General features: G+C 40.3%; 1 protein-coding gene and 1 pseudogene across 5 annotated transcripts in view; one reads left to right on the top strand and one right to left on the bottom strand.

The window, feature by feature from the left end:
- LOC118453508 (NACHT, LRR and PYD domains-containing protein 3-like) overlaps window positions 1-14528 on the bottom strand; it is a 454485-nt gene that overhangs the window by 272360 nt on the left and 167597 nt on the right. The window lies entirely within an intron of this gene.
- LOC102795943 (uncharacterized) overlaps window positions 3960-14528 on the top strand; it is a 128592-nt pseudogene continuing 118023 nt past the window's right edge. Inside the window, exons 1-5 of the transcript XR_015719281.1 lie at window positions 3960-4386; window positions 6055-6171; window positions 7448-7526; window positions 7689-7893; window positions 8051-9854. The product of XR_015719281.1 is annotated as an uncharacterized LOC102795943 (transcript). The remainder of the gene's footprint in view (window positions 4387-6054; window positions 6172-7447; window positions 7527-7688; window positions 7894-8050; window positions 9855-14528) is intronic.

Below are 14528 nucleotides of genomic sequence, written 5' to 3'. Positions count from 1 at the left end.
AACACCCCAAGGCCAAGTAAAAGTGCTGAGAGGGAAAAGATAATGATTAATGATTTATTTAATCTCATAACTGGGTGCAGCAGCTGAGCTTTGACCTGTGAGCTGCAGCTTAAGCCTCTTTTATGGTTCAGTGTTTAATGTGTAAACTGTTTATGGCTGCAGAGACGCGATGTTTTGTTTTGTGTGTCAGTTCTACTAGTGAACGTCACAGTTGCTGCCTTAAAGCCACCAAAGGCAGGTTGCAGTGTAAACGCTGAGTGACACAGCTGCTGTCAGACCTGCAGGTTTATCCCTGTGCTGTTCTCCTCTGTGTTATAGTGACACAAACTATTTTTTGGAGTTGCATAAATAATTTGTGTGCCTTCTTATTTGATGCAGCGCACCTGATTGTTCTGTAAATAGTTTTGAATGGTTATATAAAAAAACGTCTGAGCCTTGGCTGCATTTTTAGGTAAATAGTACCATATAATTTTGTTGTTTGCAAAACTTGTGCATATTTTTAAAAAATGTACAATTTTTATTTGCATTTCAAGTTATGAAAATGATTAGTTAAACATGTTTGTGGTTTTTACAGTCAAAAATATCACTTTCTACTCGTATTTTAAATTTTGTCTGAATTTAGATAAATTCTGTCAAAATAAGTAAATAACAGATTATCAAGATAAACAGTTTTTAAACGTCAAATATAGAGGCCAAATCAAAAGTAGTCAAAAACAGCCAATTATTCCCTGGACCCCAGAGGGTTAGAGCCTAAAAGCAAAGTTGTCACCAAGTACTGTTTATATTTGTGTGTATTGCTGCAGCTTTTTTGAGTATTAACTTGGTGCCTTTGGGTGAAATAATGTTAATATGACTGATCCATATGGTCACAAAGAATAGCCACTTGTTTCTGTGCTACCAAAGTTCCCCGGCTTTCATTCAAAATGTGTTTATGGTCAGCACCTGCACATTAAACTACTTACACAGTCAGTGCTGTTCTCCATGCCTGTCTGACATGATGTTATTAGCACAAACACTTAAAAGGCGATCATTAAGGACTTCAGCAATAATACAGACAGCAATGTAGTTTGCAATAAAACATTTTTATTGGGAATTAACTTAAAAAACAAACAAACAACAAACAAACATCTGTCTCCTATTTTCTGTCAAACAGGAAAGAAGCATCAATATCTGATGAGAAGACTTATTTCTTTTTTGTTTTTTGTTCAACAGGAGAAGAATATCTCTAACAAGTTGATTTGTTCACATTTTCACATCTTAATTTTTAAGTGAAATGTGCATTTTGAGTTTATACACTATCCTTTTGCAGTATTTTTGTGTCGTGCGTTTTTCTATGTCTTAACAAAAGGGGAGCTACGGTGTCTTTTCACATGGTCTTACTGAGGTGATGCGCATTGAAACATGCATTCTTTTTTTTTGGGGGGGGGGGGGGGGGTGCGCTGGAAAAGCTTAAAAAGGGACCTTGAAAGTGCTTAAAAAGTGCTTGAATTTGACCTTGAAAAAGGCATATGAATCCTGTTAATAACTAAATTCTGCTAATCTGTGATGTACCTTGTCACTACCCGATCCGTACCGGAAACCCGATCGGTACCCCGCATGCGCGAAAGGCTTCTACTTCCGGTCAAAGCGTTTTACGATAGTTACAGGTCAGAGTATCTGTTAAGATGTTAAGAATAATAAGTATGTCTTAAAATGTTTGCAATAATGAAGCATTTCAATATAATGTAGACAAAACCGAAAAATAAAAAGATAGTTACGGATCAGGAGTCTCCCATCCTTACTGCGCATGTGCAAAGTCGGACCATACAAATCGGGTCTACCCGATCCGTACCGCGCATGTGCAGATGTTTTCTTCTTCTTCTGTTCGTTTAATGGCAGTTTACTCCCCAGTGTACGAGGATACCGCCACCTGCTGACCGAGCGAATGAACCCTATTGTAAACTGAATTAGCGTCATTACAAATGTGTGTTAAATTTGATTTAGTGATAGTCGAGTGTGTTTATGCTTGTCTGTGAGGAGAGGATTGTTGGAATAGTGATGATGATGTCCGCTATCACTGTCAATTGTCAGTAAACACTTAATCTGGCTGATGAATCTTCACGTGACACATTGCTAAGTCTGTAATTAGGCGCCATTCTTATTATTTTACGGAGCTTTTGTTCAATCGGGGGACGCTCTCTGTTGAGGAGAAAAGCATGAATTTGTTTGTATACGGAGGTATACATTGTTTAAATGTCCCGGGCAGTCGAAAAGGAGGCAGAGCTGTTGAGAAATGCTAGGAGATAACTGGGCGCTAACCGTATCATTCAAATATATTGAATGTCGCAATGTTGGCAAAGACAGAAAGTGACGTAAGATTTGCACATGCGGGGTACCGATCGGGTTTCCGGTACGGATTGGGTAGCGACATACCTCCCAGCAGCATCACCTCATTTCTTTGACCTTTAACATGAGTTAGCTTAGCTAGCAGAGCAGCTAGCTCTGCTGTCTGTCGTGTGACTGAGTCACGTGCAGGCAGTGGACTTGTTAGCGTAGCTAGCAGGCTGAAAGAGGCTAGCAAACTGTGTGAACACTTTGTCAGAGGTGAGCAGTAAAGAGAAGGATAAGGAGCTCCTCCAAATGCTGACAATGCACTTAACCTGATTTTACTGCTTGTTACATTATATGTGATGTTCAGTCGAAAACAATTACTTAAATTAACATTATTATTATTATTATTATTATTAGTAGTAGTAGTGGTAGTAGTATTAGTATTAGTATTATGATTATTGTTATTATTATTATTATTAGTAGTAGTAGTAGTAGTAGTAGTATGTGTTTATTATTCATAACATGGCTCCCTACTTTAGTGGTTTGCACATTTGATCTGAGGTTATTGTTTCCCTGCAAATTCAACAATGGGCCTCAATGCAAAGCATCAAACAAATATTTTTATTATCAAGTCATTCGACCTACTGGATGAATCACTGTATCTCTGACAGTAATGCACACTCATTTTTATTGGTAGTCACCTTGTAAGTGCAAGCTTTAAACTCTCATGGATGAGTAAAACTCAGTAGAAACATCTGGGAGCAGTGAGTGAATAAAACGTCTGACAGCAGCAGCAGGGACGATGCTGTCATAGTTTAATGTGGAGTCTGTTTGCACTCAAACAGTGAAGAGCAAAGAAAAGTACTGTGATGGTTCTGGGTCCCTTTGACCCAGCACTGTGGGTTTCTGTGTTTTGGTGATGTTTTGTATTATGGTTTATGTTCTGGTTCATTTACAGTCTTATTTATGCTGCTTTGAGTTTCTTATACTTCCTGTTTAGTTCCTTGATCATTAGATTCCCCCTATATCTCTGTGTGTGTCTGTGTTTGTGTGAGGCCTTGTGCTCCATTCTATATTTTCTCAGCCTGTCATGTCTCTCTTGTCTCCTCTTTCCCTCGCTCACTCTCGTCTGCCTTTCCTGCACTCCTCTGACAAGCTCTCGTGTCAGTTTTGCGTTCCTTTGTTTGCTGTTTTATTGTGAAAGTCTTGCATTCTTTGTTCAGTGTGTTTCATTTTTTCTGTGAAGGTTCTCAGTCATTCAGGTCATCGTAGTCTAAGGAGCTTGGAAAGAAAAGCATCTGGACATGTTTCACCATTATATTCGGGTCCTACCCTGTCTGCATTACGCAGCCAGTTCAAGACTAACATTTTTCTAGTTTCCCAAACAGTAAATCAGTGTGTGTGCAGTTCTCTGCAAACTCAGCAGGAATAATTAGTGTGAAGCTTTAACTCTGCTGATCCTCTTTGAATCATGGATCAGCTGAAACCTTTAAAATGTTGTTCACACGTGTTGGACTGACTGAAGCTTCCAGTAGCAGTGAATCAGTGTGTGTCAGTGAATGCATCTTGTGTGCTTCATGGCTCCATCTAGTGGACTGATAGTAGAGCAGCTGATGGCAGCTTCCTCTGCCTCACACTGCTGTCTGACTGCATTCAGCTGACACTGAGATGAAGCAGGAAAGAAGCAGCTGATATTTGGACAGCACACATGATGGAAAGGAGGATTTCAGTTGATGTGCACATGAATGATTTGTGTTTCCTCTGCAGGTGAAGGTAGAAAGTGTGTGTGAGCTGATGTGAATTGAGCAGCATGGATCAGTGTGAGGACAGAGAGGAGGGAGTCCCTCCCTCTAAAACCACTCTGTGTGGGGAACATGAGAGCCCGACCAAAGCTCAGAGGTGAGATGACCATCTCTAACTGTCCATGACTCTTCTCCATGTCACAGCTCAGCACTCACATCACTGCTCCATCATTATTCACAGGAACCAGCCTGGACCTCCACCCAGCTCTGTGTCCTTACAGAGTGACTGGTCAGCACATCGTCCCATTGATTTTAAAGTCTCTGCTGCAGAGAGGTGAGCTGTTAGTAACAGGAACTTTGTCAGTTTGGTGTCTGATTTAATGAACTGCTTGCTGTTGTTTCCTGGTCTATTAACTGCATTTCTGTAGGAGAAGCAGTTTGTGTAAATTATATTTTATTTTCACATAAATAACATTTGGGGAGCTACTTCCATTTTCCTAGTTGTGCTGATGAATGTGTGCAGTCCTCTTCATTACTTTAGCTAACCAGATTCTTACTCTGGATGGCATTACCTTGGCCTCCTGTTACACTGTGAGGAACCTTGGAGTCATTCTCGGCCAGGACATGTCCTTCAAATGCACATATTAAACAAACAAAAGGACTAATTGTTTTCCCATTTGTGCAGTATCTCTAAAAATGTCATGAACTGACTGTGACACTGGCCAAATATAGATAGCTCTATTTGGGAAGGAAAATAATTGACAAGTTGACATGACTCTATAGGGGAAGCAAATCCAAACACACCAAACATGGAAACACGTGACTGTCAAAATAAAACAGGAAACATGGTGAGACATAGACTGTGACAAAAGGGCATGGAACAAACATGAAACACTGACTTGGGAGACAGGGTGGAACAAAAGAAGAGGGAACAAGGAGAAAACAGACACCACTGAGAGAGTGAGCAAGCATGAGAATGAGAGAGAGGACCAGAGAGACAAAACGTGCTGGGAAGTGATGGCTAAACAAGATAGGGGGAACATGGATTGATACACAGGGAGGGAAAGAAGACACGAGGACTCACACAAATACTCATAAACACAGACACACAGAGTGGGACGCAAAGGACAAAGACACAAGGAGAGCTTGAATGGAAAACATGGAACAAACTCAGGGTTACAAAGTGAACCTAAAATAATAAACGATAATACAAAATGACATCAAAACAGAAAAACTCAGAATGCTGGGGCAAAAGAACCCAGAACCATGACATAAAATGAGAAATATCCTGTCTCAGAGTGATGCTGAAAAACTAGTTCATGCATTTATTACTTGCAGGCTGGACGACTGTAATTCATTATTATCAGGAAGTCCTAAAAACTCACTGAAAAGCCTTATTTTGATATTAGTGTAATTTATTGATGCTACAAAGTTCTTTTGTTCCCATCAGTTTGTTGATCAGGTGCTTTTGATGAAGTACTTCCACCAGTTAGTCTTGGCCTGTCTCCAGGGCGGAGCCCCGGTAACCCTGGTCTCCTGGTCAGGGTAGACTGTTCCCTTGGTGTTCTACTCATAGGGGTCTTCTGAATTGCTCTTTGTCTGGTCCCTCACCCAGGACCAATTTGTCATGGGAGACCCTACCAGGGGGCAGAAGCTGTTGAAGCTATGTGATCAGTTTTTGTGTTGAAAAACTGGGAGCTGCTTGAGCTTCATGCTGTCACACTTTTTATTCACAAAACATATTTTTCTATTGCAGATTTATTTTTACTCAAGTTAACATGACTGAGAGCTACAGAGTTGTGGATAAAACAAAGCATCAAAGCACAATACCTGCGTCGTGGATCTTTAATTATTGGTTATTGAAATTACCTGATGAATCATTGCAGTCCTAGTACACAAACAAGTTCATGTGTTTCGTCTCTGTACTTTAACCGGCTCGATCCACCTGTTTCTCTTTCAGGTGAAAAACTTCTGAGTCTTTATCAGTTTTCTTCTCTAACAGGATCTATGGGAGACCTACTGAACCTGGACCTGAACCCAGCTGTGTGTCCTTACAGAGCGACTGGTCAGCACATCGTCCCATTGATTTTAAAGTCCAGCCTCTCACTGCTGCAGAGAGGTGAGCTGTTAGTAACATGAACTCTTTGATTTAACTGCTTGATGTTGTTGGATATAAACTGCAAACACCTCATTCCCTGAATCCCATTTAAACTGTCTCCTTAAAACAAGCCTTTGATTTCTAAACTACTGGAAATCCACTTCAGCAAACAGGAAGTGAAATATCCATTCCATCTGAAACCAGAAGAAAGAAGTTTATACATTTATTGCTCTGAAACTCGTCTCATATATTTTCCTTTTTTTAAAAATGTAATGTCACCTTCGGTGTCACACAGACAGGATCTGATGAGCTTCTTGTTCCTATAATGAAGTGACTGATAAAGAAAGCTCCTTTCAACCATGGAGCAGTGATCCTGCTGCTGTTGGCAGTAGGCCGACCACAGTGATGTGTCTAATCTGCAGACAGCTGGATCAGTGTGACAGTTTAGGAGTGCAGGATTCATCCCGAGGATGTTCCAATTTTACAAACTCTTCCTCCACAAAAACCTGAAATCTAACAGCTGACCTGTACGTTGTGCAGAAGAACAGCAGAAAACGTATTTTCTGCCAGATCTCGACCTGCTTGTGTATGAATGAACTTCCTGTCACTGTGTCACATGTAAAAGTGTAGAAGCACTCCGTGCAGAACTACACAAAACTGCACTCACAGCTTTGAGCAGATGACCTGAACCAGTTATACACCAGTTCTGATCAACATCAACACTCCTATAGGTGCAAAAGATTCAGCTACATCAAATGCAAATCAAGACTTTTGTTTTTTCTGCTTTAAATCAGCAAAAATTGAAATAAATTGACTGGAGAACCAGAGTAGATCACAACAATGATGATATTGAATGATTTTAATATTTACAAATTTCCAAGAAAATAGAAAAATAAGTTAAAAAAATAATAAATTGGAGAGGAAAAAAAACAAAGGACAATAATGCAAAAGAAAAGAGTAAAAACATGAACAAGATGTTATAGCAAAGTGTGTAGAGGCGGCTTTTAAAGTGTTTATGAAACAGTGAACTGACTGAGTTGATCTAAAACTGAAAAGAAGTTTCGTCCACTGTGTGAAATACAAATGCGATAATGTGACCAGCAAAAAGGACCATCTAGTCTTTAGCTGCTCAATTTAAAAAAAAAAAAACTGGCCTCATTTATTCCAAAATGATTTATTTTGTTTGTTTGTTTTTGGAAAAACCTGTAACTACAGGTTGTCATTTGGGAGTTACTGTGCTTCTTAAAATCTCTCCGAGAGGATCTTGACCTTAAAATCCTTCATGGTTCCTCCACAGAGTGGACCAGCAGAGCTCAGAGGTTCCCCGTGGTCAGTCTGCCCAGCAGCATCAAACACACCTGGACTCCATATTTATGGTCTGTACATGTACAACAACTACTGTTACATCTATTCTGTCCACTGTCATCTCCATGCTGCTCTTTGTAGACCAGTGGATTGTCAGTGTGACCAACATGGATCTGATGTTTGGCTCCATGATTTCAGTCTGATTGGTTAATTCATAAAGTGTTCTGTTCCAGCTGCTGGAGGACAACATCATTACTTTTGTGAAGAACGAGCTTAAGAAGATCCAGAAGGTTCTGAGTCCAGATTACCCAGAATGCTTAGAGAGTCAGAGGGAGGATGATGAGCAGAGGAACAGCAGCAGAAAGGCACTTGTGAAGATCACAGTGGACTTCTTGAGAAGAAGGAAGCAGGAGGAGCTGGCTGACCGTCTGCAGAGCAGTAAGAGGATTTCTGTAAAGATTTAAACTTTTGGATAAATTAACATTTACTGATGTCTTAAGAGATGGAGCAACATGTTTTAAAGATTAATTATTTTTGGATTTAAGTGTTTGTTTCCACTTTCAATTGATATTCTACATATTTTCTTCTCATTCAGAATTTAAAACTGCAGTTTGGCATCGTAACCTTAAATCTGCACTGAAGAAGAAGTTCCAGTGTGTGTTTGAGGGCATCGCTAAAGCAGGAAACCCAACCCTTCTGAATCAGATCTACACAGAGCTCTACATCACAGAGGGAGGGACTGCAGAGGTCAATGATGAACATGAGGTCAGACAGATTGAAACAGCATCCAGAAAACCAGACAGACCAGAAACAACAATCAGACAAGAAGACATCTTTAAAGCCTCACCTGGAAGAGATGAACCAATCAGAACAGTGCTGACAAAGGGAGTGGCTGGCATTGGGAAAACAGTCTTAACACAGAAATACACCCTGGACTGGGCTGAAGACAAAGCCAACCAGGACATCCAGTTCATATTTCCATTCACTTTCAGAGAGCTGAATGTGCTGAAAGAGGAAAAGTTCAGCTTGGTGGGACTTGTTCATCACTTCTTTACTGAAACCAAAGAAGCAGGAATCTGCAGCTTTGAAGACTTCCAGGTTGTGTTCATCTTTGATGGTCTGGATGAGTGTCGACTTCCTCTGGACTTCCACAAAACTACAATCCTAACTGACCCTAGAAAGTCCACCTCAGTGGATGTGCTGCTGATAAACCTCATCAGGGGGAAACTGCTTCCCTCTGCTCGCCTTTGGATAACCACACAACCTGCAGCAGCCAATCAGATCCCTCCTGACTGTGTTGGCATGGTGACAGAGGTCAGAGGGTTCACTGACCCACAGAAGGAGGAGTACTTCAGGAAGAGATTCAGAGATAAGGAGCAGGCCAGCAGGATCATCTCCCACATCAAGACATCACGAAGCCTCCACATCATGTGCCACATCCCAGTCTTCTGCTGGATCACTGCTACAGTTCTGGAGGATGTGCTGGAAACCACAGAGGGAGGAGAGCTGCCCAAGACCCTGACTGAGATGGACATCCACTTCCTGGTGGTTCAGGCCAAAGTGAAGAAGGTCAAGTATGATGGAGGAGCTGAGACAGATCCACACTGGAGTCCAGAGAGCAGGAAGATGATTAAGTCACTGGGAAAACTGGCTTTTGATCAGCTGCAGAAAGGAAACCTGATCTTCTATGAATCAGACCTGTCAGAGTGTGGCATCGATATCAGAGCAGCCTCAGTGTACTCAGGAGTGTTCACACAGATCTTTAAAGAGGTGAGAGAACTGTACCAGGACAAGGTGTTCTGCTTCATCCATCTGAGTGTTCAGGAGTTTCTGGCTGCTCTTCATGTCCATCTGACCTTCATCAACTCTGGACTCAATCTGCTGGAAGAACAACAATCAACCTCCAAGAAATCTAAATTATTTAAACAGGAGAAGAATTCAAAATCTCTCCACCAGAGTGCTGTGAACAATGCCTTACAGAGTCCAAATGGACACCTGGACTTGTTCCTCCGCTTCCTCCTGGGTCTTTCACTGCAGACAAATCAGACTCTCCTATGAGGTCTGCTGACATAGACAGGAGGTAACACACAGATCAATCAGGAAACAGTCCAGTACGTCAAGGAGAAGCTCAGTGAAAATCTGTCTGCAGAGAAAAGCATCAATCTGTTCCACTGTCTGAATGAACTGAATGATCGTTCTCTAGTGGAGGAGATCCAACAGTCCCTGAGATCTGGAAGTCTCTCCACAGATAAACTGTCTCCTGCTCAGTGGTCAGCTCTGGTCTTCATCTTACTGTCATTAGGAAAAGATCTGGATGTGTTTGACCTGAAGAAATATTCTGCTTCAGAAGAGGCTCTTCTAAAGCTGCTGCCAGTGGTCAAAGCCTCCAACAAAACTCTGTAAGGAAATATGTGATCATACCTTTAGTTTATAAAAAAAAAATTCTACTTAAAACATAATTTTCGTGTGTAATTAACAAAGTGTGGCATATACCTACTGAGTGAGCAGCAGGTATACTGTCGATGTCCACCTTTGTTGTGGCGTTCCTGTCATGTTTATTCGGTCGGCTGTCACTTCATTGGTGGTGCACTTGCCACTGTTTTCCGGGACAGTTTAACCTGCAGAGCTTTGGACTCTGAGACTTTCCCTTCCTTTGAGTCACAACTTCTTAAGGTCGGTTCAATATATTTTATTATATTGTGTTTTAATCTACCGACCTCCCGGCCCCGCTGGTGTTTTTATCCAGGATTTCACAGACTTTTTATCCTCCATTATTAAACTGGTGAAAGTCTTGATGATCTGTGATTTCAACCTGCACGTGGATGATCTTACCTGTAGCATGGCGTCTGACTTCTTCTCCATTACCGACTCTTTTAGTTGTATTCAGCATGTCTCTGGTCCCACTCACGTTAAAGAACACACCTTGGACCTTGTGTTTTCTCTTGGCTTAGACATAACTCATCTTTGAGTCACTTGTGACATACAAGTGAGTGACCATTCTTGTATTATTTCTAACCTCAGCTTCCCTCTGTACACACCACCATCCAATCTCTTCTTCAGTAAGCGGTTCATAAATCAGGATGTTGCGCTGAAGTTTTATGATTTATTGGATCCTCATGTGATCAGGGGCTGCACTGATGCTGATGTTGCTACGCAGTGTTTTAATAGCTATTGTTTGGAGACATTAAATTTGGTGGCACCTTTAAAAACTGTCATTGCTGCCCCAAAAAGAGCTCATCCGTGGATAAACAATGACATAAAGAAAGTCAAGAGACTCTGTAGGAAAGCAGAACGCCTTTGGAAATCAACTAAACTTATAGTTCACAGGCTGCACCTTAGGGAACTTTGGGTTTCCCTGCACGAAACCATTTAATCAGCTAGATCAGGATATTTTTCTCAGTTGATCTCATCAAACAAGAGAAATTCCAAATTACTGTTCGAAACCATAAACTCTATTGTTTCCCCCATGGATCACCAAGTACCCATTTCCTCTATATCTGAGAGTGATGACTTTCTAAACTTCTTTTTGGATAAAGTTAATAATGTCCGTAAAAGCATTGGTTCTTCAATACTGTCTGTTTGTGTCTCTGGGCCACCTCCCCTTCATTTACTGTCAGTGTTTAACCCATTGACCATACATGAACTTTCGCTTTTGCTGGATAAAATGAAAATCACCACTTGTCCAAATGACATTCTACCTACTGGGCTGTTTAAAAATGCTCTCTCTGTCATTGTAGAAATATGCAATGCCTCTCTTTTAACAGAGGTGGTCCCTCGGTTCTGTAAGCATGCTGTTGTTGAGCCCATATTTAAAATAAAAAGAGCAGTTTGGATCCAACACAGCTTAAGAATTATAGGCCTATCTCTAAACTCCCATTACTGTCAAAAATTCTGGAAAAAGTAGTTGCACATAAACTTACCGCTTTTTTTTTTAGAAAAACATGAAATCTGACAAATTTCAGTCGGGTTTCCTAAGTGTCACTCAACAGAAACCAGATTAATTAAGCTCTCTAGTGAATTTATGATGTCAGCTGACTCCGGAGCATCCACAGTCATGGTTTTGCTGGTCTTAACATCTGCCTTTGATATTGTTCACCATACCGTCCTGATTAACAGGCTCCGGCACATAGTCAGTGTGTCCAGTCTGGCTCTGGAGTGGTTTCAGTCATACCTTTCCAACAGGTCTTTTATTGTCTTTGGGAATCAGTTTATGTCAAACTCTAAGGACCTGACATGTGGGGTCCCACAGGGTTCAGTTCTGTGACCGATTATTTTTCTCCTGTACATGTTACCCGTAGGACTTATAATTAGGCAGTTCCCTGATGTGTCTTATCACCTCTCTGCTCTTTTAAGCTGATAGAAGTCCATAAACTGTCCTCTTTAACCCTTTAAAACCGGTCAGAATGGGCACATTCTGTTTTGCGTAACTATTTTTAAATCCCTGTAGAACCGGAACCACGTAAGCTAGCGCAATGATTTTTTTTTGCATATGAAACCGGGGGAGTTGTACTTACATCTTTTCCCATCAGCTTGCCCTAGGTCAAGGTTTCCTTCCACATAAAGCTTTGCAAAATTTGCATAAAAAGCACTTGCAGCAACAAAAACATAATATTCCCGAAACGCGCTTTGCCGATCCGATCAGCTGTTCAAAACACTTCCTACGTTGGAATAGACGTCAGCGCGAACTATCGCATGTCCGCCATTACTTGCCCGAAACTGGAAGTGACGTAATTTCCGTGGGAAATGTAGTGTTTTACCTTCGGGCCTTATAAGCCTATACTGGTGTTTTTAAAAGTCAAGTTTTGCGATTGTGGCTCCAGAGTTGGGAGTTCACCTTGTAATCGGAAGGTTGCCGGTTCAAGCCCCAGTGTGTGAATGTGTGTGTGAATGGGTGGATGACTGGATGTGTGAAGCGTTTTGGGGTCCTTAGGGACTAGTAAAGCACTATACAAATACAGGCCATTTACCAATTACCATGTTTGAATTTATGCTTTTCTGAATAGTTTCTGGGATGTTTAGAACTCAAATTGCACCGCTGGAAATAGTTTGTTTCTTTGCAAATTTGGATTATAATATTTATTTTCGTTTTTCCTGCAGTATTAAAAATGGGTGTATCTCAAAACTTAAACTATGAAGACACTCAAAATAAATTTCCTATTGTTGGAAACTATTTTGTGCAACTTTTTTGTATTTACAGTTTTGAGGGATAAACCTCTTAAATTTCTCTAACTAGAAATATATGGAAAAACAAAAACAATTTTCAATTTTTTTGTACTTTATTGCACTTTGTTGCAATTTATGTAGTTACTATGGACTTAATGCATACATATTCTTAAAATTTGGGCTATAACAGTTGTATTAATGTGTAGCAACTTGAAATGCTCCCAAAAATGGCACTACAGCATGTAAAAATATAAAGATAAGCTCTGGCGTTCTTAGTTCTATGGTAAGACTTAAAGGGTTAATAAAATATTTAGCTTCCATTTAACAGTGGCTTGGAGACAACTACTTGCAGTTGAACTCTAAGAAGTCAGAAACATTAATTATTGCCCCTGACAGCCAGATATCTATAATCAAACAGCATCTTGGTTCTCTTGGATCTTGATTCTGCCGTGTCTCTACAGCAACACTCTAGACAGTTAATTAGGAACTGCCTTTTTGAGCTAAGAAATATCTCCAAACTGTGAACATTTTTTTCGAAATCAGAGTTAGAAATGATTATTCATGCTTTTATTTCTTCTCGCTTAGATTATTGTAACAGTCTCTTTCTTTGTTTGAGCAAAAAGAATCTTGACCGTCTCCAGTCAGTCCAGAATGCTGCGGCAAGGCTTTTATCAAAGACACAAAAAAGAGAACACATTACACCAGTTTTACACTCATTACACTGGCTTCCAGAATTTTAGAATTCATTTTAAAATCTTAGTACTGACTTTTAAAGCTTTGAATAATGACGCTCCTGCCTATATTTCTGGTCTCTTAGAACTTCACACTCCCTCTCGCAGCCTGAAATCATCTAATCAAGGCTGTTGGTAGTAGAGCAGGGCTATATGACCACAAATATATATCACGATATACAGTTGAAAATTTGTGATAACGATATAACTGACAATATAATTGACACTAGACAAAATACTTTACAACTTCACAACTTTATTAGTGCAAAAAAACCCACCCAAACATCAATGTATTTTCACTTAAACAGGCAGGTGTTTTTTATATGCATTAAAGTTAGATAAAAATGTAGCAGTGCAAATGCAAATTCCTCGCTGACAGTTTAACCAAAAGACATTTCCAGTGGAAATTGGCCGACATATCCTCAGGATAACCATCTATAATATCCACAAAACTTAAAATGAGGTTATATACACACAATACGGTAATATTATGTTGAAGCACAGTACATATCACTCTGCGAGGCTCCGCCTACGATAGCCGTAATGCTCCGACAATCCACCAAGCGGTGCAGGTTTGTAGCTTAGCAAAGTCGTACTAAAACATTTGACAGATTTTCGAGTGTCGTGTACCACATAAAATCTTTTCGAGGTCAGTAAACACAACCAGAATTCATACATAAGGCACACGGGATTATAAGGGGCACTGTCAATTTTCAGAAAAATCAAAGGACTGATTTTAAGTGTGCCATATTTTCCAAAAAACACAGTAATAACGACGGCCCGCTAGCACGCTCTACCAAAAATAGTGCTTTGTTGTGTATCTGATGAACGAAAGCTAAACCAGCTCCACACTACTGAAGTTGCAGCATTTTTACAAACCAATTCTGGTTCATCCGTTTCATTCAACAATGCCCTTCTCATTCTCCGTCCCCACCATGCTTTTTCCGCCATGTGTGTATGAAAACAAAAGCACTGCGCATGCGCCTTTTACCCATATTCTATCTCGATATTTCCCTACACTGAAACACATACACATTATTATTATTATTATTTTATTACGTCTTGAGACATTCGGCTGCATTGCTATGACAACCTCACATTAGGTGGAATTTGATTATAATGGAAAAGGAGTCATGCCACGTTGAGCCAGTCCAAGAAGGTACTAATGGAAAAAGGACT

This window comes from Neolamprologus brichardi, chromosome 7 (assembly GCF_056152115.1).
Source record: "Neolamprologus brichardi isolate AB-2024 chromosome 7, ASM5615211v1, whole genome shotgun sequence".
Classification (NCBI taxonomy): Eukaryota; Metazoa; Chordata; class Actinopteri; order Cichliformes; family Cichlidae; genus Neolamprologus; species Neolamprologus brichardi.
Note: the sequence above shows the minus strand (reverse complement) of the source record. Positions and strands in the feature narration are given on the sequence as shown.